The 26,961-nt window shown below is 29.7% G+C and overlaps 1 protein-coding gene across 8 annotated transcripts in view; it reads left to right on the plus strand.

Annotated features, from left to right (window-relative positions):
- LOC129913020 (protein sickie) overlaps nt 1–26,961 on the plus strand; it is a 375,806-nt gene that overhangs the window by 343,425 nt on the left and 5,420 nt on the right. The gene's annotated exons all lie outside the window — the stretch shown is intronic.

The raw sequence follows: 26,961 nt of genomic DNA on the forward strand, positions 1-26,961 counted from the left end.
TGTAATATTTTTTTTATAGGTGTGATGATAGTTACAGTAGAGGCTATACAAAAGTTACAAGGTTTTTTTTTGTATACATTTTTCTCATCATTAAATAGGACTCAAAATGGGTCTTTATTACGGCAGTTCGCTGTTCTGTAGAAGAATATCTTGTAAAAAAAATATTTCGGACAAAGAACATTCTTTTCGCTAAATTACAAGAATATTCCTTTTATTCTTTATTAAGAATAACATATTCAGAACCAAGCGGATCCCTTTGAAAAAAAAAGAGAGTACATGTACCTACCGATGTTGGGCGCCCGTTAAAGGTTTTTCTATTCTTTTCAATATTATGTTGAGCAATATTGTTATGTAACAAAAAAAAAAATCTTCGGCAAAAAAAGTAATTTCTAGAACCCTTTTTAGAAAATGTGCTGGTTTTGTACCCGCGTTGGGCGCCAATTATGGTTTTTCTGTTTTTTTTTTTTTTTCAATTCCAGATTTAGCAATATTGTTAATATAGAATACAGCAGAAAAGAGTGATTCCAAAAGTTCTGGATAGAACCAGGTGAACCCTTTTTAAAAAAAGTAGTGTCTTTGACCCACGTTTGGCGCCGTTTAGTTTTCATTCGATAAAAAAATGTAAACCAATATTTTTCAAAACTTAAGTGGAAAAATACCATTTCTGAAGCCAGTTCTGAAATATTTTTTTATGAACTATTAAGCCACACTAACAGTTTTTTTTTTCCACAAATACATATTTTTTTGTAAAGTTTTCTAAAAACAATCTCAAAAAATTTCGATAAAATAGGTACATTTCTGCTATAATTTTTTTACATGGACTTCAGGTTCTAAGGAATTTGTACCACACCGATATTTGTTTCTTGCTTGTTTTCTACGAAAATATAAAATTATTAAATTATTATTTTGCACCAGACTTTCTTACAACTTTGTGCCCGGAAGGATCTTTTTTTAATCCGAAGTCCCTAAACTTTAATGAAACTCCAAAGTTCTAATCCCCAAGACGTATAACGAAAAAATAACCTCAAGTTATTTACATGACATACAAACGGAAGCAAATAAATAATACAACCAAATCTAATATATCTTAAAAACACAAAAAAAAAACAACTTTAATCCTCACCAAAATCCCCTCCTTATACCGAATTCAACTACTAACTCACGCAAAAGGATGATATTTTTTTTTTCTGAGATTTAAGTTTTTCCATTTTTGTTTTTTTTTTTTTTTATTTTTTATTATTTTGGTGCAATGTCGGCATTCGCCTTTATTTTTCTAACTAACCAGCATCAACCACAGCTTTTTTACTGATGACGACGACCGACGACGACTATGGCGTAAAGTAAATGGCCCGCAAAAACGGAAATGAGCTGTGGTTCAACAACGTTAAGAATCATGAATCAAAAAAAGAGGTCTGGATGTATTTTATGATACGAGTGTAGATAAAGCGATTATCGGCAATTTGTTTCCTTCATTTTTTACAGCACAATTTTTTTTTCTGTTTTGCTTCTTTAATACACGGTCAGAAGATTAAAAAAAAAAAGGCGATCAGATGAAGGGATAAAGGGTGACGACGAAGAAAAGTCCATACACAATACAAGGAAGTTGGTAGCGCGGACTCTTCGGCGTCGTCACAGTCGTCGTCGTCTTTGTCATCATTGTTGGCGGAAAGGCAGCCATCTACACACACAAAACAGAAACTAAGCGAAATAAAAAGGAAAGCGTGAAAACTTAATTTATTACGGACCATTTGCAACTGGAAATTGCATTTTTCGCTGCTGAAAAGATACGCAGATAAAATATTTCAAAAAAAAAAAACTTTTTTGAGTGAGTCATTATTGGTGCGCCGCAGTTCAGTTCGGTGGCAGTAGATGGCGGTGGCGATCTTGGTCTTGTTTTTGATGGATTTTTGTTATTTATATGCATTTTGGTGTAACAACATATACAAAAATAGAAAAAAAAAAAAAACATAATTTGAACTAAATGTGGGTCAAGTCAGCTTCGCCGTCGTCGTCGTAGATTGTCGGTAGATTTGATGTAGGTTTTTTTTGTTTTGTGCAACAAACAAAAAACAAACAACAACAGAGTTGCATCAAAACAATTAGTAAGCAATTTGTGCAGCATTTTTTTTTTTTTCTTATTTTTATTGTATCCAATGTATCTGTCAGAATGATTAATGGTTACATTGTTTCTTAAATCTATATTCTCCTCTTGTAAATCTGTCAAATAATAATATAGATAGACTTGGGGCGCTCTTGATGATGGAGTTAAAAAGTGTGGTAGCCTATAAAGTGAGACTAATGGTGTGGGTTCATGGATGCAACCAATGTTCAACTCTATTGCAACTACCTCAATTTTGCAAATTCGTTTTTTTTTTTTTTGTTTTAATGACATTTAAATTACCATCATCGGCAAGCAAGTCATGAATTCAAAGCTTGTCCTAAAGTGTCTATGCTATGTAATAATATTTGACTAAAAAATTTTAGACAAACAAAGTTTGTTTTGTATGCGGGGATCATAAATCAAAGAAGTCATAGAAAACGTTAAAACGCGTCATTAAGCTTAATCAATTAACATGCAGTCGTGCATAAATTAATTTTTTTTCTAAATGCATACAACACGCAGGTTGTTGGTTGAATTTTTTTTTCTTTTAATTTTATTTACTCGTATACTGCAGTTGGTAGACAGATAGACGAAGATATTAGCATCAAAAGCTGTCGAAGTGTCTTGTAAATCTATTTTTACCAACTGTTAGTGGTTTTTGCTTTGCCTTTAAACGATGAAGCCGTGCAACATAAACAATCTGTTGTGTGTTTAGGTTTCTATTTGTGCGATTTGATAGGATAGAAGGTGGTTCTAGATAGAGACAACACAGTAGTGGGGTGATAAATGAGACTGGTAGATTGATATTTGAAACGTACTCTATAGAAAATTAGAGTTTCATATTCTAGAAGTCGCTTAAATACACCAGATTTTTTTGCACGTTTTTAAATTTTAACAAATTATCAATTTTTCGTATTCTGTTTCGCACCATTTTTCCATTCCTTCTGATATCAAAGTTTAATGAATTCAGTACCATTTTCTCCTTTTAGTTATTTTGTTTGCTTTCTAACAGTGTGATTTAGTTAAAACACAATTTTTAGCATATTTTTTTCGCTGTTTCGAAAATATAAAAAACAATCCAAATTCTGCCTTCCGTCTAAACTGATGAATTTTGATGAATTTACTGCCATTTCCTTCTGTTAAGTATTCATTTTAGTTAGTAGATAATTTTCAGCATATTTTTTTCAACGTTTCCAAAGTAAAACAAATTTCTAATTTCTGGTTTTCTGTTCCGGACCATTTTTCCTTTTCTTCCGACACCAAAATTTAATTAATTTAGTGCCATTTGCTTCATTTTAGTATTTGGTTTGCTTTCTAATAGAGTGAATTAGTTAGAAAACAATTTTCAGCAAATTTTTTCGCTGTTTCGAAAATATTAAAATTTTCCAATTTCTGTTTTTCTGTGTAAACCGCTTTGCACCGTTTATTTTTTCAATACCTGCGACATAAAGTTTAATGAATTATTCGCCATTTCCTTCTGTTAATTATTTGCTTTGTTAACTAATAGAGTGATTTAGTTAGTAGACAATTTTCAGCAGATTTTTTTTCCAACGTTTCCAAATTATAATAAATTTCCAATTTCTGGTTTTCTGTTCCGGACCATTTTTCCATTTCTTTCAACACTCAAGTTTAATGAATATACTGCCATTTTCTTTTATTAAGTATTTGGTTTGCTTTCTTATAGAGTAATTAAGTTAGAACACAATTTTCAGCAAATATTTTTCACTGTTTCGAAAATTTTAAAAATTTCAGTTTTTCTGTCCAAACTGCTTTGCAATATTTTTTCACTACCCCGACATAAAGTTTAATTAATATACTACCATTTCCTTCTTGTAAGTATTTTCTTTGTTCTCTAATAGTGTGCTTTAGTTAGCAGACAATTTTCAGCTGATATTTTTCAATGTTTCGTAAATATTATAAATATCTAATTTCTATTTTGCTCTGAAACCAACATTTGCTGAACTTATTACAATTTTATTCTGTTTTTTTTTGTTTTTTCCCTAGCGGAGCTAACAGTTAGCAGACTTTCAGAATTTCTAAAAATTTTGAAAACTTTTGTCACCATCGAAATGGTTTTTAAACTTTGAAGATGGTTCTGATGTACATATTTTTGTAAATCTATTATTTTTCTGCCTGCCTTCAGTGCTTTCCTCCTTTAACTAATCACTCAAACCAGCAAATTTATGTAAAACGACTGAACTAACAACTGGTAATGAACGAACCAACTTCCATTGTAAAACATCGTGAATTGCAAATTAAAGAACATAAAGTTCATTGTATTCCATAAGTTCAAGGATTGTTTTGCATTATATTTATTTTCTCTTCTAAACGATGATGATGGCTCTATGGTTAACATCTCTCCCCCATTAATAACTCTTTCCTTATACCGAAAAAAAAAAACCCTGCTTTTTTTCACTTCCCTTACCTCGCGCTCTTGAAAGAAAGTCAGTATTATTTTTTCAAGAAGTGAAAATATTATAAATCCCTCTTTTCGCTCGACCTCGACGACGCTCTTGACTCGACTTGAAGATGGAGCATAATAATTCCCATAGTCATATCGCTTAACCCTATCTGCTATCTATCATGAGATGTTTCGCATCAAATAGCACCCTTTTTCTGAATTTTGTTGTTTCCTATACATTTTTGTTTTTTTTTTTTGTTTTGTATTTAATAATTCTTTGCTGTTGGTCGCGAAATGCTTTAAGGCACTATAGAGGAGTAGATATTATAGTAGAATAGATGCATGCCAGCATGCTTCTCTTCTATAAAGACTCGATCGTGGCTTGAAGCGTGAAATCCCCCCATTTTTTCGCTTCTTCGTCGTCTTCTGGGTTCTTGAATAGAAATTGCAACACATAGTTGCATATAGTCCTTATGGTGGTGTATAACTCGCGGCTAAGTACGGCATAAAGAACAATAAGTAAATGGAAGCAAAAAACCACTTTGAAAATGAATATAAAAATATTCTCACGAAAAACTAAAAAAGATACAAAGATACATTTTGTATAAATTTTTTTTGTATTACTTCCATTTTTTTTTTTTTTATTATTCACATTTTTTTTATATATTTATCCACATCTGTTTTTGGCGCTATGGTTGTTGAATATTTTGTTCTTTTTCTTGTCTTTAATGGAAAATAAAATGCAGATGGGGTAATATGATGAGAGAACCGTTTCAAGTTCAATGGCGTCAAATTGGAGGTTCTATATTGTTTCATATCGTTTAAAGAGTTTGATTGGATTTTTTTTTCTTGTTTGCACTTTTTTTTCAAGCGAAACGTGAATATTGATTTCCGTTGCTTTTTTTTTAGAGTGCTAAGGAGACACTTGAGTGCAATGGCAATAGTTCAATGAGATATATGACTGAATGGGAAAATATTCTTGTCTAAGAGATTTTTCACACATGAAGCAGTTTTCAGTCATGACTCGAGGAGCTATTAGTTTTTGCCTATTTTTGCAGTTAAAAAGTTCAAGAACGTGTGTTCATGTCCTTGTCTTTTAAAGTAAATTATTGTAGATTGATTTGGTTTTGTTTGTATCGATCTTTATTGATAGTTTTTGCTCTCAAAGTAGAAGAGTGCTTCTGCAGCATAGAATTTGAAAGCTTTTCGCAATAATGCACCCTTGCTTTCAGTCATGATGGCGAACTTTAGGGTACCGAAAATCTCATTCTATTCCAAATATTCGATTTCAGTTTTTGCGTCTAAACCGAAGTTTGATGAATTCACTGCTATTTCCTTCTGTCTTGTATTTGCTTTGTTCTCTAATAGAGTATTATAGTTAGCAGACAATTTTCAGCTGATTTTTTCAATTTTTCGATAACACTGGTCGGTAAAAAACAAAAAAAAAAAAGTCAGAAGCAAGAACTTTGTTTGGTGATTTTAATTGACTATAGTGTGCTGAATTCAAAACTGTTTACATATTTATTCTATCACATCTAGTTTTTACCTACATTCATCACTATTTTCGCTATAAAGTCTCAAAAACTATAGTTTTCATTTTAGTTCTCTATGATGTTTAGTCTAAAATATATATATTTTGCCGTAATATGGTGCTTTTTTTTAAGTCCAAATTAGAAATTTGGTTCAAAAAACCATTTATTACTTTTACCAATCAAGATTTTGAGACATGTATTACAAATTTCTTTTTTAAATGTCTTTGAGAAAAATAAAAATAATTTTGAAAAAAAGTAAATACCTGTAAGATGTTTTAATATGGCGTTTTGAGATTGCATAAGTAGTTTTACAACAAAAAATAATTCGACATCTCAAAAAAACGCGTTTTTGACCTGTTCATACTCAAGTATTTCAAAAACGTGACGTGCCACTGAAATTTTGATTTCGCATTCGGACTCAACACACAAAAATCCTTTAGAAAAAAAGGTTTTGGTTCAAGCTTTATTTTCGTTTCCGACCGGTGTAGGTAATTATTGTATTCTTATAAAGTTCAAGGATTTATTACTTTTATTTTGAATTATTTATCTAACCGAAGAAGGATGTACCTATGGATTCTTATTGACAAACAATAAAAGAATATTACAAAGTTTTCAGACAAGGTGTGTACCATAGTACCCTTACCAGACATCTGGAAATTTTGCAAAACATGTGGGTTAATAACTTGTTGTTTCTTTAGAAAAGTTTGCCTCGATTTCTCACGAAGATTTCTACCTACGAAAATATCAGTATTAAAGTTTATTTTGTTTTAATTGGCAGAACAAAAACTCTTTCAGAACTTTTAATTGGCTTTTTTTTTTAAATTCATGTAGATTAAGTTAACATCATTTAACAATAAATACTCTTTGTTATCTTCTAATTGGAATAGATTACTTTTCACATAATTAGACAAATCCATTTTTAATCTACATCAACTTTCTTATAAAGCTGCATTCACTTCCACTTAAAACCTTTAAGACTCATTTAAATCGATTGTATACGAATATAAACCCTAGACAGCGAGACGTTCTTTTTCTTGCAAGGTCTGTATGCTTAGAAACCGTAAAACCTTCTTAAATGCAATCGTCTGAGTTTTTATTTGAAAATAATTGCTCTCACTAAGGCAATTCATTTGTATTCAGAAAAAGAGAGAACAAAATAGAAAAAAGAAACAAAAAATGCCCTTTTAACTGCATATCCCGCGGTACTAAAGACTTCCCTTCCCTCTAACACAAACACTATTAAAAGCACTAATTTGCCTCAAAGTAAACCTATCTAACCAAACCAGTTAACCCAAAAAAAAAAAAGATTACTTCAGACTAATTAATGATTTCAACAAGAGAAAAAAAAAAGGTAAACAAAAGATACTTCAAGTGTCTCAAAAGTTTTTTTGCCACTTTTTAGTTTATGTATCTTTCCACAAGTACCGCACCTATAAATCAAAAATACACAAACCCTCAAGACCAACAAAAAAATATTTGCCCAAAAATATCTCCAAAGATCTTAAGACAACACACAGCAAGCATTCATTGGTTTTTGGATTGTTTATGGCTACCAGACCACCACCATTCTACCAAATTTGAATTCATAATGATGTGACAGAATTTGAAATTCCACAACAGTTACAAATATCTATATTTGGTTAAAAAAAAAAAAACCTATGGATACACTTTATATAGCTCATAGAGAGAGAGACTAATACAAATTTGCAATTCACATCTTGATGGTTTTTTTTTTTTTGGTTTGGGAATTTGCATATCTCAATTTTTTCTGTTTTGTTATTTACGCATTAAGCTTTGATGTCTCTTTATGGTTAAAAAAAAACTGAGGCGCTATAAAATAATACCTTCGGCGATTGAAGGCGAATTGAATTCCCATCGAAAAAAAAAAAAATAAAATTCTTTGACACAAAAACAAAAAACACTCACACACCGTTTAGCGGACGGGAAACCTTTGAAAGGCTTTGTTTTTTTTTTGTGGCTTTTTCAATTTTTTCCTATGACATTAGATATCACTGGAAAGGTGACGGATATGAAATAAAAAATATTTATATCCAAATAGATACGTCTTTTTTTTCCTTCTGTCACAGCTACATCACCTTGTATAAGTCTCTACCTTACCTATATCGATATCAAGACTTCAAAGAAAATATCTTATTTCGCCTTCAAGACCAAACCAAACCGTATCCAACGATTTATTCAATAATTTCTAAAATTGATCGATGGATGTGACAGACGCGCAGCAGAACGAACGGGATAGTGTATTATCCCGATTAACGCACTGAGTATCATCTAGGTCACGTCATTGTGTCGCGATATGGATGTGAAGTTGAAGTTGCACTGTGTGTTAAGGTTACCTTTAACAAAAACAAAAAAAAAGTTATATGTGACTATAATCTTAACTTGGCTTTGTCGTCTTACCATATTTAGAGGCGTTATAGTCTTTTTTTTTTTCCAACTTCAATTCAATTCAGTTTTGTTCAATTAGGTTTTTTTTTTTTCTTATAAAATGTCGTAGGATGGAGTTTTTTCTGTAGGCTCGGCAATGGTAACGAAAGAAAACAGAAAAAAAAAAAAAAACTCGTGAGAAAATTTGACTTCTGAACGAGTAGTGACTTTGGTTATGTGAAGTTTTTGATGTCAGAGCTACTAGGCTAATTGAATTACACTAGATTCTTTTCTTGTCTTGTTTTGTTTGTTATAAGTCTAATCTATATCAGTGTTTAAGATTGTGTGACCATGTGGTCATTTTTTTGTTAGAGTTGCATAAAGTAGTTGTCGTCTAATCAATCTCCACCCCAACTTTAAGATTTTGACAGTTCTTGAGCTAGATCTTGGTGTTTGGAAGTTGATGATTGATGGAGGCTTTTAGTGGTGACACTAAATTGTGAAAATGCGTCTTAACGTTACGTATAGCTGCTGTTAATAGGTTGTTTTTTTTTTTTTTTTTTTTGACTTTTGTGTATAAGAAGTTGGTTTTAAAGAACAAAGCTATACAATTTTTTTTTGAAAATCGAATTTTTGTCTGGTTGTTTTTCGGAAACATTTTGCAATCGGTTATAAGCTTAGATACTTGCTTAAAACTCGAAGTAATTTTTTTTTAAATCGCACACAGAAGCTAGAAATTTTACATAAATTAACTTTCAATCTTTGAACGAAAGCCTAATTGCCTCGTTAAAAACCAACTCATAGTCGGATTCTAAATTTGGAACTTATTTTGTATTTAAATTATTTTGGGTTTATTATCTTGTAGTTCTCCGAGGTGCGATGGACTGTCACACCAGAGGTTCTGGGCTCAAATCCAACCTCCACCACGTAGACTTTTTTTTAGGCGTACTAGTGCCTTTTGCGAGGGATTAAGAAAGCCCCCAAAGGTTATGGGTATTAGGGTGAATAAAAAAAATCGAAATTTTTTTTTTTTATTTTATACTCCAAAAATCGATTGGTGCCACGAACTTTTTTGTAGAATGTTTAAGACCTTACAAGAATATAAGAGAATATGTAATGAATTTTCAGTAAATTATAACATTTGGAAAAGTAAAAAATGTTTTTATAATTTTTTTTTAGCTTTTGACCTCGAATATCTTTAGAATGGTTAGATTAATGAAAAAAGTTAATAAAACCTTTTTGAAGGAGCAATCTGTTTCCTACAAAAATAGGTATGTCTTGCGCTTTTGATTTTATTATATTTTTCAATTTGTTACAAAATTAAGAACAAAAAACGAAGTTTTAAAGAATTCCTCAATTTTCGGACCTCAAATATTTATTAGACGGTAAAGCGTTTAATTTCTTACAAGAATATTTAAAGAAATTTGCTTAAAAAGTCGTCTTATAAAAAAATTATTATTTTTTAGTAGAAGTTTGATGTAAAAATGCAAAATTGTGAAGCGTAGGACCTTCCCATTAATATAAATAGCTCATATTTGGTGAGTATATTCTAGAGGTGTCTAGCAATAAATTTTTCGGAGTATAAAATCAAAAAAAAAAAAAGAATTTTGATTTTTTTGACCCACCCTAATGGTGATACCCATTGTAATGTGCCATTTTAGTCGTTCGGAGTCGTCAAAGTCATAACCCTTCTTTCATCTACTTTTTTTGACAAAGAGAATACTGAAAAATTGATGAAAGAAAAATGACGTTTATGTTTCTTACAACAAAATGCCAAGCTGTCACTTATCTTGAAGTTACTCATTTTCGTCATATTTTTACAATTTTATGGAAAAATGTATAACAACAAAACTGGAACCTACATATTTCTATGACCATAATTGTACTCAAATTACTAGTTAATTACGATATAAAATGTTTTTCACTATCGATATGTATTTCTAAAATCAATAAACACAACCTTGATTAGTTGACTCACATATTTCCAATACAAAACAAATCCCCATTCCACAACCAATTAAAAACTTCGATCTGTCAATCAAAAACAAAAGGAATTCAAAATATAAAATTCAACTTTCTAAATTCCTATAAACCCTAAATAATTCATTAATTTATAATTATTTTGTATTTATAATAAATAAAATAAAACCATTTTAAAATTCACATCTTTTACAAAACCAATTGTCCACTACCTGTGTTATTTGTGTGTTTATTTAACAACTGGGTGATTGCAATAAATTGCATGTTGCAACACAACACACTTAATTCACATTAATCAATTCCTCATCAATTCATCAATTAATTGCGACATTTTAAGTAAGAGTTAACTCTTAATTAGTTGCGTTTTATACTTTAAGAGGTTTTCATTATAACTACTAAGCTACTGGAATATTATAGAATAATGTTTTTAATTGCTATGCCATAGTAGTTGCAATCTTAACCTACGTACATCCGTTGGACAACAACATCTCAAACAAAAATTTAAATGATTTATTATATTTAATCGCGCAAAAATCGCATGATTGTCATCAGCATCCAAGATCTCTCCTCAAATGGTGCGATGGTTGATGTTGATTATAAAATCGTATTTCTGATGATGGATGATGAATGTGTGTGGAAAATCTGCGAGCACAAAATTAAGTGCGAAAAATTAAGAAAAAAAAAAAAAAATATTGAATTCAAACAACTTTTTAGCGACATTTTCAGATGTCATGTTAAGTGTCATCAAGTCGTTTGATGTGCCACTTTGTCGGTATAAATAACAAGTTCTTTTTGTATAGAGTGTGTGCAACTCTCTTTGGCAAAAGAAGTTATTTTAAGAATTAATTTTGTGTTTAATTCAAATTCAAAGGATCGTCGCATCGAATAAAGATAAAGAGAGCTTGGTTAGGAAAATAATTAGTATTAACAGCTGATTGGTGAAACTATAGAAACTTAATTCACCGAAGGAGTTCAACTGAGAGTTGAACGTCTCATGATTTCTGACAAAGAATCTTGATACTCCAATTCACCCGATTGTGTCAAGAATTTGACATATTTATTTAAAAATAGTAATATTTATTTATTTAACTTGACAAATTTACTACTTATTTAAAAAAAAGAAAAATACTTTTCCATAATTGAATCCAATCAATTGATGCAGACTGTATCCATTTTGCAAGTAAATTACTTCTCTTTCAAAACTAAGATGATGAGTCTATCTATTTCAATAAAATTTAGCAATAACCACAAGGTTCTTTTGAAGGAATTTGCTAAAGTATCTATGTAATTTAATTTTATTTCAAAAGTTCCCCTAACCGAATGAAATTAATGAAGTAAGATCTTGACTTGAAATAAATCATTAGACATCTTTCAAAAGCATTATTGACGTGGTTTGGGGTTTCACCTAATTATTGAAACCACGATCGAAGAAAACAAAATTCCTAAATTTAAATTTTGTATTTAGGACCTAGCAGCTTTGACCTCATTATAAGCTCAAAAAGGTTACAAAATGAAATAATAATAGAAAATTTCCAGGTACAAGAATAGTTTATTTGTATGTATGTATTTATTTATTTAAACAAGCTGAAACTATTCGAATTTGTTAGGTGGAAACTAAAATTCAAGAATACAGATCCATCAAAGCCAAAGCAAATTAATATGCATGTCCAATAAATAGGAAATAATAAAAATCAACAATCTACATCTACTTCTACTTCTACTACATTTCTTCTTAAGAATAATAAAAATGTTCTCTTCTTTTTTTGTATATCTTTATTTGCGAAAAAGAGAAATCATCCAAAGTCTTATCATATTATTTGCAAATAAAATTAGACGCAAAAAAATATTGCAGCAATAAAATGTGTTCTATATAAAAACATAAAGTTTTTAATTGTAAGCAATTAAAGTTAAACGAGTTTTTCTTTAGATTAGGTCAGTTGATAAAAAAAATATTATCAACTACTATCTACTTGAATCTTGAGTGTTTGTTAGGTAATATCAATTCGCAACTAAGAATCAAATAAAGTTTTAATTAAATTTATCCAAACATTACAATAATCAAGGCTTCAAGATTGAATTGTTTTGTTAAAGTGTCTCAATTATTCAGTAATTTGAAATTTGTAATAATTAAAAATGCTAAAGAAAAAGAAAAATTATATAATTTTAAAATATATATAACAAAAAAATAACGAAAAAAAAAAACAAAAGTAAATTAACCCTTAAGAAATATAAAAAATAGATCAACAAAAAAAAATTCAAGACATTCTTTCCGGTTTATTAATAATACCTACAAAAACTTATGTGAGTTAAAAAAAAAGTAAATTGGTTAAGTGGTGCCCCCTTGAGTATCCCACTAATTTGTTTGTTATAATTTATTTTTAATTCACCTAAGGCAATTACAACAATTATTATTATTTTTAAAGAAAAAAAACGTAAACCTTGCAAAACTGCCTCAGGCTTTCTTCCTAATGTTGTTAAGAAAAAAAAAAAATAATATTTATTATGATTAATCTCTTTAGATATACGTACCTACCCACTTCAACACTTTAATTTTTCTTTCTCTTGTTAATAAGAGTGATAATTATTTAAAAAGAAAAAAAAAACAAAACAACTGAATGATAAATAGCATTAACTTCAATTATTTAAATACAGACAAACATATCGTTAATCGTATATAATGGTGTTTTATTTTCTAGATGCTTGTCATTATTTTCAATTTGAAAACAAAAATATTTTAGTAATAGTGACGAATTTGTTCATGTTCTTGAAAATAGGCAACTCACACCGAATGATATATATTTTTAAATTGTGTTAAAAATTTTGTAAAAATTATCTCGAAATTCTTTTATGTTTGTTTAGTTTATTTTAACTAAAAAATATTCATCACGCTATTCAATCAAAAATATTAATTCAAACAAAATACCTCACTCAAAACGATGAGAATCAACAAGAACGAACATTTTGAACTATTTTGTATTTTCAAAACAAATTTAATTCTTAACTTTCTCATATCAACTTCTTTTTTTTTTTTTTTTCATTTTAAAACAATTTTAGATTTGGATTAGTTGGCAAATCCCAAAGACAAATCACCTATCGACTTAAAAACCTCTTACTTTGACCTCATTTTAGCATAATCTTGTTCAATTTATTGAAACTAATAAATTCAATGGAAGAGTAGACGCCGCAAAAAAAAAATCATTTATTTTCTGTCTTGAAATTAAAAATTTAATTTTGCAGATTCATATTGGCTTCGGCTTAAACCGGCTTTAACACCTCTTTGAATAATGAATTGTCATTTTTCTTTCATGCCTAACGAACTGGTGTATCAGAATTTTAAATAAACCTCAAGGCTCTCTATTAATTTAACAAATAAAAAAAAAATAATAAAAACACACACAATTTAAATTAAACAACAACAAAAAAATATATAAAGTTCTCATCGATTTCAACCGGAAATATAATCAAATTCAAAAGTCAACCACCTTTTTTTTGTATTTCTTTTTTAAAGTTATTTTCTCCCTTCATTATGAATTGTTTATTTTTTTTTTTTTTCAATGACCTTTAGTAAGTTTGAAGAATGACGAGTTACCTGTTCCTTTTTTATAACAGAAAAAAAAATTAAAAAAAAAAAACCCTGCTACCTGATGTATACAATCAAATTCAAGTCAATGGTATCAAAAGTTGTTGTGGCAGGTGTGTGCCCTGTTGAACTGTTGGCCCTGGGAATAGGACAAACAAAAAAAAAAAAAACCTTCTCTCTAATGACATCGTGGATCAAAAATAAAAATAAAATTCACGTCATTATTTTAGAATTTTTGACTCCTACATTCATGCGATATGCATGTATATGGGAATGAACTTTCTATAGTTTCTCTATACAATACACCTTCGACGATAAATCACCTGAAGCAATTGCATGCGCTCAATCAATGACCTACACCCACAATTCTGATAATAATTTCCAAAGAAAAACACAAAACAAAAAAAAAAAATGGTGAAAATCAATTAAATGCGGAAACTTCAATGCACAAAATTTATCCATGCTCCCGTGTATGGAAATTCGCGGTGAATAAAATTTATCGGCAAACAAATTGAATCTCACGGGCAAAAATTGCCTGATGACTTTTAAAAAATTCATTTGTTTTTTTTTTTTTTGTATGTCATTGTGTAGCTTTATGAATAAGAATGTCTCTCGTGTTGTGATTTTTTTTTATTGATGCACGAATTATGATTCAATGATAATTCACCGATTGCGTTTTTTTTTTTTGGTTTTCATTATATATTTTTTAGGTAAAAATGTTTCGCCATTAATTGACACCAGGGGGCATTTCATTTCGTTATATTTTCCTGTTTAATTTTGAAAATATGATTTGATTATGTTATGTGGGTGTGACAAACATGCCACATGCGCTACCGCCAAGCTCTGCTACCAACAAAATAGACATCAACGTGAAAATTAATTGCGTTTTCTCATGAAAAGGTTTAATCATTTCAAAGTGACTCAATCCCTTTTTCTGTACCTACATTGTATATCGGCATCATTGAAAAACAGCTTTTAAGCTTAACATGCATTTAGAAATGCGGTAGGTATATGCAACACCTTTTAGTGTGCTACTGTGATTTTGCATTTAATCGAATTGATTGAAAAGCCTTTGATCGTACAGGCGTTGCATCAATACAAAAAAAACAAAAACAATACCATTCATCAATATGTACCTGTGTAATGTTCTACATTTAGTCAGAGATGTCTTCATAATTCTGTATTTAAAAAAAAAATCTTATACGAACATCAAACATTTTCATTAAAATATAAAGCTATTTGAAAATGTCCCTTAAAACGGTGAGAATCAACAAGAACGAACAAATCACATTAATAAATGTATTCAATAATTAAAAAATTGTTTTAAAATGAAAAAATTTAAATAGGTGTGAGCATTAACTATGAAAAAGTTACGAGTTAAAACTTTCTCAGTAAATGCAAAAGGATTGAAAATGTTCGTTCTTGTTGATTCTCATCGTTTCGAGTGAGGTATTTTGTTTAAATTGATATTTATGATGAATTCGATTTGAAAGCGCGATTATTAAGCTAGATGAATATATTTTTCAGATTTTAACCACTTTTTTACTTACACTATATTCTAAGTAGTGTATTAGTTTGCGATCCAGGATATTTACTTTAAAAATAAGCGATTGAACAATTAATGTACTACAAAATAGAATACTTTTTTAGCGTAGAATGTCAGGAGAAGCATTTTGTTTTACCCAATTCACAGCTCAAAATTTCTTTTAACATGAATTTCCATTCACAAAATTTAATTTCCTAGTAATTTTACTTTTAGTATTACAAATACCGTAACATCACTACTAAAGTACCATATTCGACATCATTGATAGTGCAACAAACACAAAACTGTATTATTAAGTGAAATTTGTTTGGCATTTTGTTATAGCTTCTCAAATGCACATTAAATTTAATGCTCCAAGTGCAATTTGTTGTCAAGTGTGATGGTGAGAGATGCATATAGTAGAAGTATTTGCATCCATGCATTATACTGCATAGCAGCAGCAGCATAATAATTTTTTAGCTAACATACACTTTCGTATCTGGTAGTATGGAGAAATGAAATCCTATTGTTGTGTATCGTACTTTGATCAACATAGGCGTGAATTATTTTATACCACCAAAGAGTTAAGATTTAATAGGTTATATAGGAGTATGCATAGAAACTTGATAATATGAATCTGTTGTTAGACAGAAAATTGATTAGATTTAATAGAATTTCGAAAAAGAGAGAGTAAGACAAATTTGTGTATGTGATTCAATTTTTTTTGTATAAAATGTTCAAAGAAGGGAAAATGATTTAGGTGGGTATTATTATTTAAAGTGTTTAAAAAAAAAGAAAAGAGTTGAAATTGTAGAAAAAAGTGCTATCATTTCAGTAACATTTTATGAATGAGAAAAAGGACAGTTTCATAAAATGCCACTTTTTTACTTTTATATCGTCATTATCCTGCGAGAATGCCATAGTCAACTCTTTAATATTACGCTTTACTTCAGAACTAAACAAAACAAAAATAAATGTGTAGCAACTTCCAATTTTGGGGTAGAAGTGAAAAAAATTCTCGGCACTCGTTACTTAAAATACCGGTATACCAGTAGCACAACAGCAGCCATATTGAACATATTGAAAATAAATGGTGTCCCACAAGGAAGTGTCCTGGAACCAACACTATTTTTTTAGCAGTTATCTAAACTTATTAAAAAAAATTATTAAATATTATTTCTCTGAACTAGAAAAACAGACAAATCTTGTTGAAGTCTGGTGATCTGAATGAATTTTTCGTCCATAATGAACCCAAATAAAATGAGTCCGTATAAATACCAATCAGAAATTTTACATTTGTTTCTACGAGAAAGTGATAAAAAAAATTTAGGCTCCGTTAAAAGCTATAGACAAATATTGAAAGCAATAAAATCTTTCAATTAAATAAATACATTTTCAGAATAAATGATGAGCTCTTTCATTTTAAAATCATATCTCGAAACTTCACAAATAGTCAAACGGGACCTTACAACCAAATTCAAAAAACTGTTTCCAATAAACTCATACAAAATATTACCATAAAACTAATTGATTATAATTTTATTCATCGTCAGCTGTATAACATTTTTAAAATTAACAAAAAAAAAAAAAAAAAGTGAAAGTAAAATCATAATTAATATCACACCCTCTCATTTTTACAACTTATCAAACATTGATATTAAAACCTTTTGAATACATAGATTTTCCAAAGTGAAAACTACAATATTTATGTGATTATATTAAAAGCTACAAGCAAAATATACAAAAAACATGAAAACAACAAAATAATAAAACTATTCATTTCATTATACTTAATGTCAAAAGATTTATTAAATCCATAAACATAATTTTTTTTTTTCTTTATAATAAAAATCTGTATTAATCCGGTTTAATTGATAGACCTACTGTAAAGATCACGTTCGTTATGTAGGCGTTAACATATTATTAAAAGCATTCACATAATAAAATGAAAAAAAAAAAAAATAAATAATTATCACATCCCGCATAAATTTCACGGCTAATGGTATCTTGATGATACACCTTCGACTAATGTATCTTCTTTCTTGTTGTTAGTGTAGGTATCTTTTGCGGTCCAATGAAGTTTAAAATAACCAACAACAACAATAAAAAAGGGTACATTACAGAGCACACATCATCATACAATTTTTATGTTTAAAGTTTTAATAAAAACTCAAAACAAAACAACAAATTCGCTCATAGTTTATGCGGTTATAAGGTTTTAGAAGTCAGACTTGAAGATATACATTATAGTATTATAGACATTATACACTTATGCCATTTCGTGTTAACTTGATTTGAAATTCTATACGCAACTCGTGCGATTTGTTTATGATAAAGATCTAACTGCGTCACGACGATGATCATTTTGAAGAATATTTACATAAGCATCATCAGGCTTGGCCCAAAAAAGTTAATTGACTTGTTTTTGGCGCCGTGCCGGGTCAATAAGATGGGATTTTATTATATTTTTGAAAGATTAGACAACATAGATTCATTTAACTGCAAAAAAGGCAAGTTTTTTTTTATTAGCCCTTAAAAACTATGAAAATCTTTTTTGAAGTGAATTTACTTTTTCAAGCTGGATTACTTATCTTTTCCATCGATAAAAATAAATCGATAAACTTCCTCACGTAAACCAACATTAATTTTATTGCGAAAATTGGTAACTTATTTTCTGTTATCTCCATAGAATAGACTAATAAGGTTAAATTTTATTTTACAAAGATAAAACTACACGTTGTGTAACAATTATTATTTAATGTCTAAAACAAGTTAACCACGTAGTCCGCATAAGTAGTGGCGCTCCCAAACATAAATTTTATTGTTGCGTAAAAAAATTACAAATAGCAACAATTTAAAAATAAAACCTGTTGTTATCTTTTTGATTGTTTTTTTTTTTTTATCAATTCCACTTAACATCAGAAAGATAACTAATTTATTTTTAAAACAACTTTAGTCAAACAAATCAAATGAAGTTCAAATTTACTGAACAAAACAAAAAATGAGTTGATTTGCCAATCAATATTACATTTACAAAACGTAACATTAAACATTTCAATTTTATTGCCCAATCTAATTGAATTTAATTTAATTAAAAAAAAAAATCTATCATCATTCTTTGTTAAATTCAATTACATATTTAGTTTTTGTTAACTTCAACATGTGCAATCTAAATTTTGATCATATTTTTTCCACAAATACCAAAAATATACCAAATACTTTTCAAATGGACAATTCTCTATAGTTCGCCAATAAATTGATTGAAATTGCACTTTTTTTTTTTTGTTCATTAAATTTGTATCATTTTTATGTTTGTTTTAGAAATTCAATTGATATAATAAATACAGATACTAAATGGTTTCACCCTGAAATTTGATTGGCATCAATTGATTGTGTTTTGCAATTTTTTTTTGTTTTTAGAATTTTTTTTTGTCCATAAACAACATTGTAAAATCAATTGCTAACCAATACGACTGATGTGGATGGTTTTAATTGATGAAGGTTATGATTTTATGCAACAAAGTTTTTGTGTTTGATGAAGATGATAGTCAAAAGTAATGAGTTCATTTAGGTTAAATATTTAGTTCAAAAAAGTGGATAGAAAATTATTTGAAAGGAGAAATTTGTGTGTAACGCAAATTGTGTGCACTCAAATGGTGTAAGCAAACAGTTTACTATGAAATAATAACTTGTTGTTTTATTATTTTAGTTTCATTTATTATTTTTGGAAGACCATATCATAATACCATACCAAATAACGAGGGAAAGAATTGTTTTCGGAATTTAGACCAGTTTATACCAATCAGTAAGAGAACAAATTAAAGAACTTACCCTATTTTCAATAAGAAAATGATGTTCTCCAAAAAAGCCCAGTTTTTTGTATCAATTATGTTGGTTATATTATTGATTATATTAATTTAATTTACCATTTGGCAGATGTTGTGATAGTTCCATCAAAAATAAACAAGAATAAGCTTTTCTCGGATTTTAGACCAGTTTATACCAATTAGCTTGGGAGCAAATAAGTAACTATACCTTATTTAAGATCAAAAAAGTTATTCTCTCTTTGCGTTAAAGTCGATTTTATGGAAATTGCTATCTTCTTAGATAGATTTTTTTTTAGTTGCTTATACCAGTTCTTTATACCAATAAAGGTCACATAATGAATTAGAATGATTCATATTATTCAAAAACACTTGTTACTGAAAAATTAAAACTTTTAACCCAATTATAGGATATTTTAATAAAAATTGTCAGGTCTTAGACCAGTTTTATACCAATCAGTGAGACAATTTTAAAGGAATACTTTTATTATTTTCATGGTACCCTCAGAACAAAAAAATCATTTTTATAGAAATGATATTTTTTTTTAGATCCTGATGGCTAAGCTAGTCACGTATACCAATCGTTTATACCAAATAAATTCAAATTTTTAATCAAAATTTACACGACAGAAAAAACTCTATGATATTATGTGTAAAGCAGCGTTTCGTACCATACGATCAAATCATATAAACTCTTATTTAAGATACATGAAGAAGTATTCCTTCAAAAACTATAGGTATACAAGAAGTCAAAAGTAAAATTTATGAATATAAATAAATCATTGTCAAGTAAGCAGAAAATTCCTTAACTAAAAGGTCAAGTGTTGAAAACCATAAAGCATCATCTGCTTCTGATGCTTCTGTCAAATTCGTACGGTTGTATCATATTTCAAACAATTTTTTTTTTGACCAAAAAAATTTTGATAGATATCCAACAACAAGAACAACAACATCCCACTTATGCATTCAGTTGAATAAACATCACACACAAAAATCCATAAAAATTCCCTCAAACACAATACGAATAAATAAATCACAAAAACAATCCAAAAAAGAAATGAATAAAGGGCAGCAAGTCAAGGATCATAAATAGTTGAATTCATCTTATATTTTTTTGACGTGTTTTTTTTTTTTTTTTCTTATTCTTTTGTTTTGCTGTTTTCCACTTGTGTGCAATAAGAATATATAGTTTTTTTTTGATAAAATGGACCAGAGAACTTTAGCAGAAGATATCTACAACACACATGTTGGGAATATTATTTACGTTTCCTTGATTGAAAGCAGATGTTATCTATTTTTGTACTTTCTTTTTCGGATTTTTTCTGGACCACATTTATATATTTATTTTATGGAGTATAGTGGGCATGAGAAATGCGGAGTGCACAACACAACTGATGTGTTGAGTTGGCAAAATGATAATATTTATTTATTTTAATTCTGGGTGCTACTGTAATGGCAGTTAGTTTGCCAAAGAAATAATATTATTGCAACACAGGCAGAAATTTCAAATTAAATGTACTCATAGGGTAAACTGACCAATGTTTGGTACATGCAGAATTTATTTTATGTGTTTTTTTTTTTTTTGTTGTAAATTTTTGGCATTTAAAATGGATTCTTATAAAAAGAAGCGTTTTAGATTTAAAATATTTTTAAATGAAAATCAAATACAAAAATATAGAGAAATCCGTAACTGTCAAATATTAACTAAGCTGTCAAAATTGTCTATAGTGAAGAAATATTATCATTCTCAAGTCTAAGCCAGGACTCACTTCAGTTGACTACTCGACTTTCACATTCATTACAAAATTCTATGTTTTCTTTGTTTGACAGATTCTCTGAAATTTTTGACATTTACCATTAAATTATTCAATTTCTTAAGAAGATATTTTTAAATTTTTTTTTTGGCAACAGCGAATTTAATTAACATAAAATTTGATAAAATAAGTTGTTGAAAAACTTCTTAAGCAATTTTTGGCTAAAAATTTCGATTTTAGAATTCTCGAACCAAACAAGTGTCTATTTACCCTACATAATACAAAAGCTGTTTAATACACATGTTTTACCTTAATTTTAATACTCATAGGAAATATTTTAGCAAAAAATAATTCCACTATTAGAAGCTAATGAGGTTAAATAAAAATATCCTTTTTCATTTATTTATGCATCAACACTTTCAACACCACATTTAATACAACACAAAGGCTTAATTTCTCTTTATATATTAATTATGTTCACTAAATCCATTTAATTATTGTGTTCAAATAAACGAAATATTAAAAATTCACAAATCAAATATAATGGCGATATAAATTCCTAAAATAAATTAATTTATATGAAAATATTCATATTAATTTCGTTTTCTCTATTTAAATGTGGTACGTAAACATAATTAAATAATTATAATGATGATGACACATACACAGCATCCAGTGTGATAAAATTTCTGTGAAATATTATTAATTTATTTATTTTTTGTATACATATATTTCCCTACCTTCAGTTGGATTTTCAAAAGAGAGAAGGGTGCGATGAAGTTGACTTAATTAATGAAGGTTTAAATTTTATAGAATAATTCAGTGGCAACGTCACATTATAATTCATTGTGTTAATGAACATTTTTCATTCTTTTATAATTTATGCTGGGTTTTTTTTTTTCTTGGTACGACTTTAATCAGCAGGAGCATAATATCATCAGGTGGTAGATGCTTATAAAAGGAATTACAAGCCTTCTTAGGAATTTCTGAATCCTTTTGCTTTTTGTGATAATTCACTTTTAATTAAAGAAAACAAAAATTCAAATTAATGTAGACCTCTTAACAATTTCAGATATAATATTTTAAATAACACAGAGTAATTTGGGAGATAACTCTTAGGAGTTAAGTGATACTGTGAAGCCTTTTTTGTGCTTCATTTTTGAAGTTATACTTCTTATGGGAGGGTGGGTATGAAAATTTACTTTTTGACAAGAATGTCAAAGGGATTATGACGCGATCACCCTGGGTAGCAGGGCTGTCGTTTCACCTTTAGAGTACGCAGTACTTTAGTATTTAAAAATGCAGTACGCCACAGTACGGCAAACATAAAACACACAACACGTAGCAAGTTACATGTTTCATGTGGCAAGTTGCATGTGGCAAGTTGCATGTGGCAAGTTGTATGTGGCAAGTTGCGTGTGGCAAGTTGCATGTGGCAAATTGCGTGTGGCAAGTTGCATGTGGCAAGTTACATGTGGCAAGTTGCCAGGGTTGCAAAAAGCTAACATTTCAGCTCAGCTCACAGCTCAGCTCAAATTTGAGCTAGGTACCATAGCTTAGCTCATTTGAGCTGAGCTGAAAGTGAGCTGAGCTGAAAGTGAGCGCCCCAACTTCCAACGCCTATATCTCGGAATTTTGAAAAAAATGAAAAAAATTTTTTTGATGCCAAAAGGTAGCGGGGACTCTAACCTACATTTGGGTACAACTTCCATCCCTGTAGGTACACGCGTTCTCAAACCAGGAGAACTTAAAGGTAAAAAAAAAGTTAAGCCCGATTCTGAAAAAATAGGCATGATGTGGCGGTTTAACATGCAAAGCGATTTTTTAAAAATCTGACAATGTGCAAAGCGTAGGCCCATGACACAAGCTATCATTTGGCATCACTCCCAAAAATTGCTCTCAAGCGGCTTAGCTTCCAGGAGCGTTCAAAGATTCGGGGATTTTTCGAAAAAAAAATTTACCCCAACTTTCAAACGCGATTTTCTCGGAATTTTGAAAAAAGGCGTAAAACCGGATTGTACCTGATTTTTTTTATGATTAAAAAAGAAATATTTTACTAAAAAAATAGAAATATATTTACTATTAACCCTAGAAAGATAATCTACGTCTGTAAGACGTATGGCGTGGAAAGAACTGTTTTATCTAATTCAATTCAAATTTCTGGGTTTTTGTTAAATTGATTTGATTTATTATATCACTTCTTTAAAATAATCTAAGTAATGAGTTAAATAAATATGACAAAAAGTGTTAACATAAGACCAAAAATCTTTTTTAGAATCATACGTCTCTGAGACGTATATTATGATTATCTTTCTAGGGTTAAAAAAACCAAGAGAAAGATCACGAAAAATTATCTGTTTTATTTATAAAAATATCCATGTGTTAAAATAATTCCATTAATAACTAGAACCAAACATCTTGAGCTATGGTGTTTTATAAAAGTTTAAAATATCTTCATATTTCATTATACTTTCCAAATAAAAATCAATGTATCCTCTCACCCATCACAGCTCAGCTCAGCTCACTTTACCTTAGCTCATCCAACAGCTCAGCTCACCGACAGCTCAGCTCACCCAACAGCTCAGCTCAACCATCAGCTCAGCTGACTTTTAGCTCAGCTCAAATGAGCTGAGCTATGGTACATAGCTCAAAAGTCAGCTAGCTCAAAATTTGAGCTGAGCTGTGAGCTGAGCTCAGCTCACTTTTGAGCTTTGTAGCAACTCTGCAAGTTCCATATTGCTACTACTAGTGCTGAAGCACACACAATTCTCATAAAATAACCATATCGCACATTTTATGCTCAATTCATTTAGTTTCGTTAAGCGTATACCGTACGTTCTGAACCGCACAACATGTGTAAATTTCACAGAATAAATTGAAAACTACATGGACGCAAGGAGGATGAAAGAATTAATTTATTGTTCACTTGATAAAAATGTAAAAAAACGATGTGTGGATTAATTAATTTAATACCTAATAGAAATTAAAAATATCAAATGAAATTCATTTACATATACTGAATGAGAAGTATAACTTCAGTCGCGTGTACATGTGTACACACACTCTTTTTTTAATGTATTTTCAATTTATGACAATTTATCACAAGATGATAAGTGACTCAACGACTTTCCCAAAAAGTCTTCATAAGAAAATAAAAAAAAACCAAACATATTTTTAAAAAAATTGCTTCTTTATTCGTTTCCATTAAATATTTTTCATTTATATTTTTTATACAAATGGTTGTTCAAAAATATCACAAAGTATATTCTTATAAGAAAAATGTAATCTCAAGATAAAATTTTTTGTTTTATGACAAAATTAAATAGTGTGTTTTTTGTTAGAATGACATTAAGCTTCCATGATTGAACAAAGAAAAAATGTCAGCAATATCACAGGAAAAAATAAATATCACAAACATTTATTACATCTAGGTATATAAAAATGTCACAAAATTACAAAGACTTTATTTATTTGTGGTGTTTTATTAGAACTAACAGTAAATAATTCAAATTATTTATCACAGAAAGCATTTATGGATCGTTGTATCACAAAAAATTAAAATATCACAAATCCTCTAAAAATAAATTATAACAGATATTCATTCAAAAATTATACGTTTTTATACTTATGACGCATTTATATGTAATTATCATAAAGAACAAGAAGTATCACAGTATTTAATGCGTTATTTCACACAAACATAAAATAGACCATCGTCTTGAATAAATCATTCAAAAACTCTACCCCAATCTCTTCTTATGTATAAAACCTCCATAAATCTCACATTTTTTATGATAACTTTCATCAAAATTATGATATCATTCCAGTGTCTATCACATCATATCATAAATTATGAAGCCTCCCATAATGTGTGGTAAATATTAATTGGACACACCTATTTAACAATCTTCTGTGAGAAGCTTAAATAAACAGCAGCATAAATCTTGAATATGAGTTATTAAAACCTAAGGACCAAAAATTCATAAAGGGTGTCACAGAATAACTTATAAGATTGTCGACTTCTTTTTCTAGGTGTTAAAGATTTAGAATAGTCTGACATCCTTCCCCAGTATTTTTTTTTTTTTTTTCTTTCAAAAAAAAAATCAAAATGTGCGTGACATCTTCTCTATTTGTTTTGTTATTTTGCCAATTCCACTTCTGTTTAGTTTGTTTTATTTTTTCTTTGTCTAAAGAGTTAAGGCGATTAACGTAAATGGCATCTAGTTGAGCGGATACGTCGAAAGGTGACCAAAAGTGCTTATGTTAATGCGGTTAAAAGTGTTAAACGGGCGATGGCGTTTGGGTTGTGGTTTTCTTGTTGTCCTTTTCTGTTGATTTTTGCCAAAGAATCGTATAACATAAAAAAAAAACCTTTTAAGACTTTTTAGCCTTTCAACTTTTATTTTTTTTTTTTTCTTATTTTGGTTTCTTGTCTGCCTTCAGATGCGTGACTATTTCGTGACTCGTTATAAACAAAACATATACCTATTTTATTTTCAATTGTTTATTTTAAAAGAAGTTCCAAAGGGTTTAAAAGTCATTTAAGGTTAGGTTTCCTGGTTTTTTCAGCATACATATTTTCGATTGGGCGCCATTTAATGTTTTTCTTCCTATTCTTTTAACTTTTAAATAAAAATCCATTCCAATTCAAAAAAAACCAATTTCATATTTATAGACATCTTGTCGCTCATTCTCCACAAATCGATTTTAATTATTCAACTTGTGAGGACCTCTCAACAACATGCACATGCATATTTGTATGAGAGAAACCCTCTAATAACTATTTTCATAATCAACGTTTTGATGACATTCACCCTAACCTTCCCAAACAGTAGCTTCTCATCATCATAATCCTTGGCATAATGATGGAAAAACATCATCTGCCTCCTCCTTGTGTAAGGATTATCGTTTTGTTGTTTTTTTTTTTTTAGCATTTTGTTTGATGCTTGCAGCAGCAGCAGAATACATAAAGGGCACTTACCCGTTAAAAACTTCATCAGAAACGCCAGACATAAATCATATTTTAAATATCTTCTCCTTTCCATCTTCCCCGCTCTTATACGTCTCCAGGAACATTCATTTTGATTCCAACTATCCTAAACGTGTCGGTTGGTGTTCCTCGCCGTCGGTCGTCGGTCGTTCCTCATCATTCGCGTCGTTGTCGTTTTGTCCCAGACAAAACGTTGATGATGGGGATACAGAGATACCCCCATAATGCATCATTGAATGCATACAAATTTCCTCCACCTCATTTTTTGTGTGTTTTGTTTTGTATGTTTCGCTCTTCTCAAACAAATGCATCCGTGGAAGTAGATATAGAGGAAGGCTAATTACATATTCAGCACCTGTTCCCTGTCGTCGTCATCATCGCGCGGCTTAATAGCTCGTCCGTCAAGGTGAAATCGGATACAGGCATAAGCATTTGTACATACGAAGGAGTTAAAAGCATTAGAGGCAACCTTTAAACTGTCCTTAGTACCGTCTTTTTATAGGGTCTGACTCTGGAAGATGATGATTAAATTATTTCTTTTTGTCCTTTAACGTCGTCGTTCGTTCTGTCATGTCGGTCGGTTGGTCTGTCGGTTTGGTGGAAGAAACAAAATTCCCTTTGTCTTTGAGCTGATTTCATAATGAGTCAGCGCCTTCCAGAACTTATCCACACACAAGAACACAGCTGGGCTATGGTATAAGAGCTCTGAAGAGTTATTTCCTTGTGTCTGTCTGCATGTGCAGATTTTTTTTTTTTTTTCGTTAAGTGCAGAGGGTTATTTAAATGCACACCACGAAACGGGAAGACTACCCATGACTAATTTGGGAATGCAACTCTGGGGAGTCTTTCAGTGTCGATCAACGTGGCAAGTCATTAGCTTCTGCGTCAA

This window comes from Episyrphus balteatus, chromosome 3 (assembly GCF_945859705.1).
Source record: "Episyrphus balteatus chromosome 3, idEpiBalt1.1, whole genome shotgun sequence".
Classification (NCBI taxonomy): Eukaryota; Metazoa; Arthropoda; class Insecta; order Diptera; family Syrphidae; genus Episyrphus; species Episyrphus balteatus.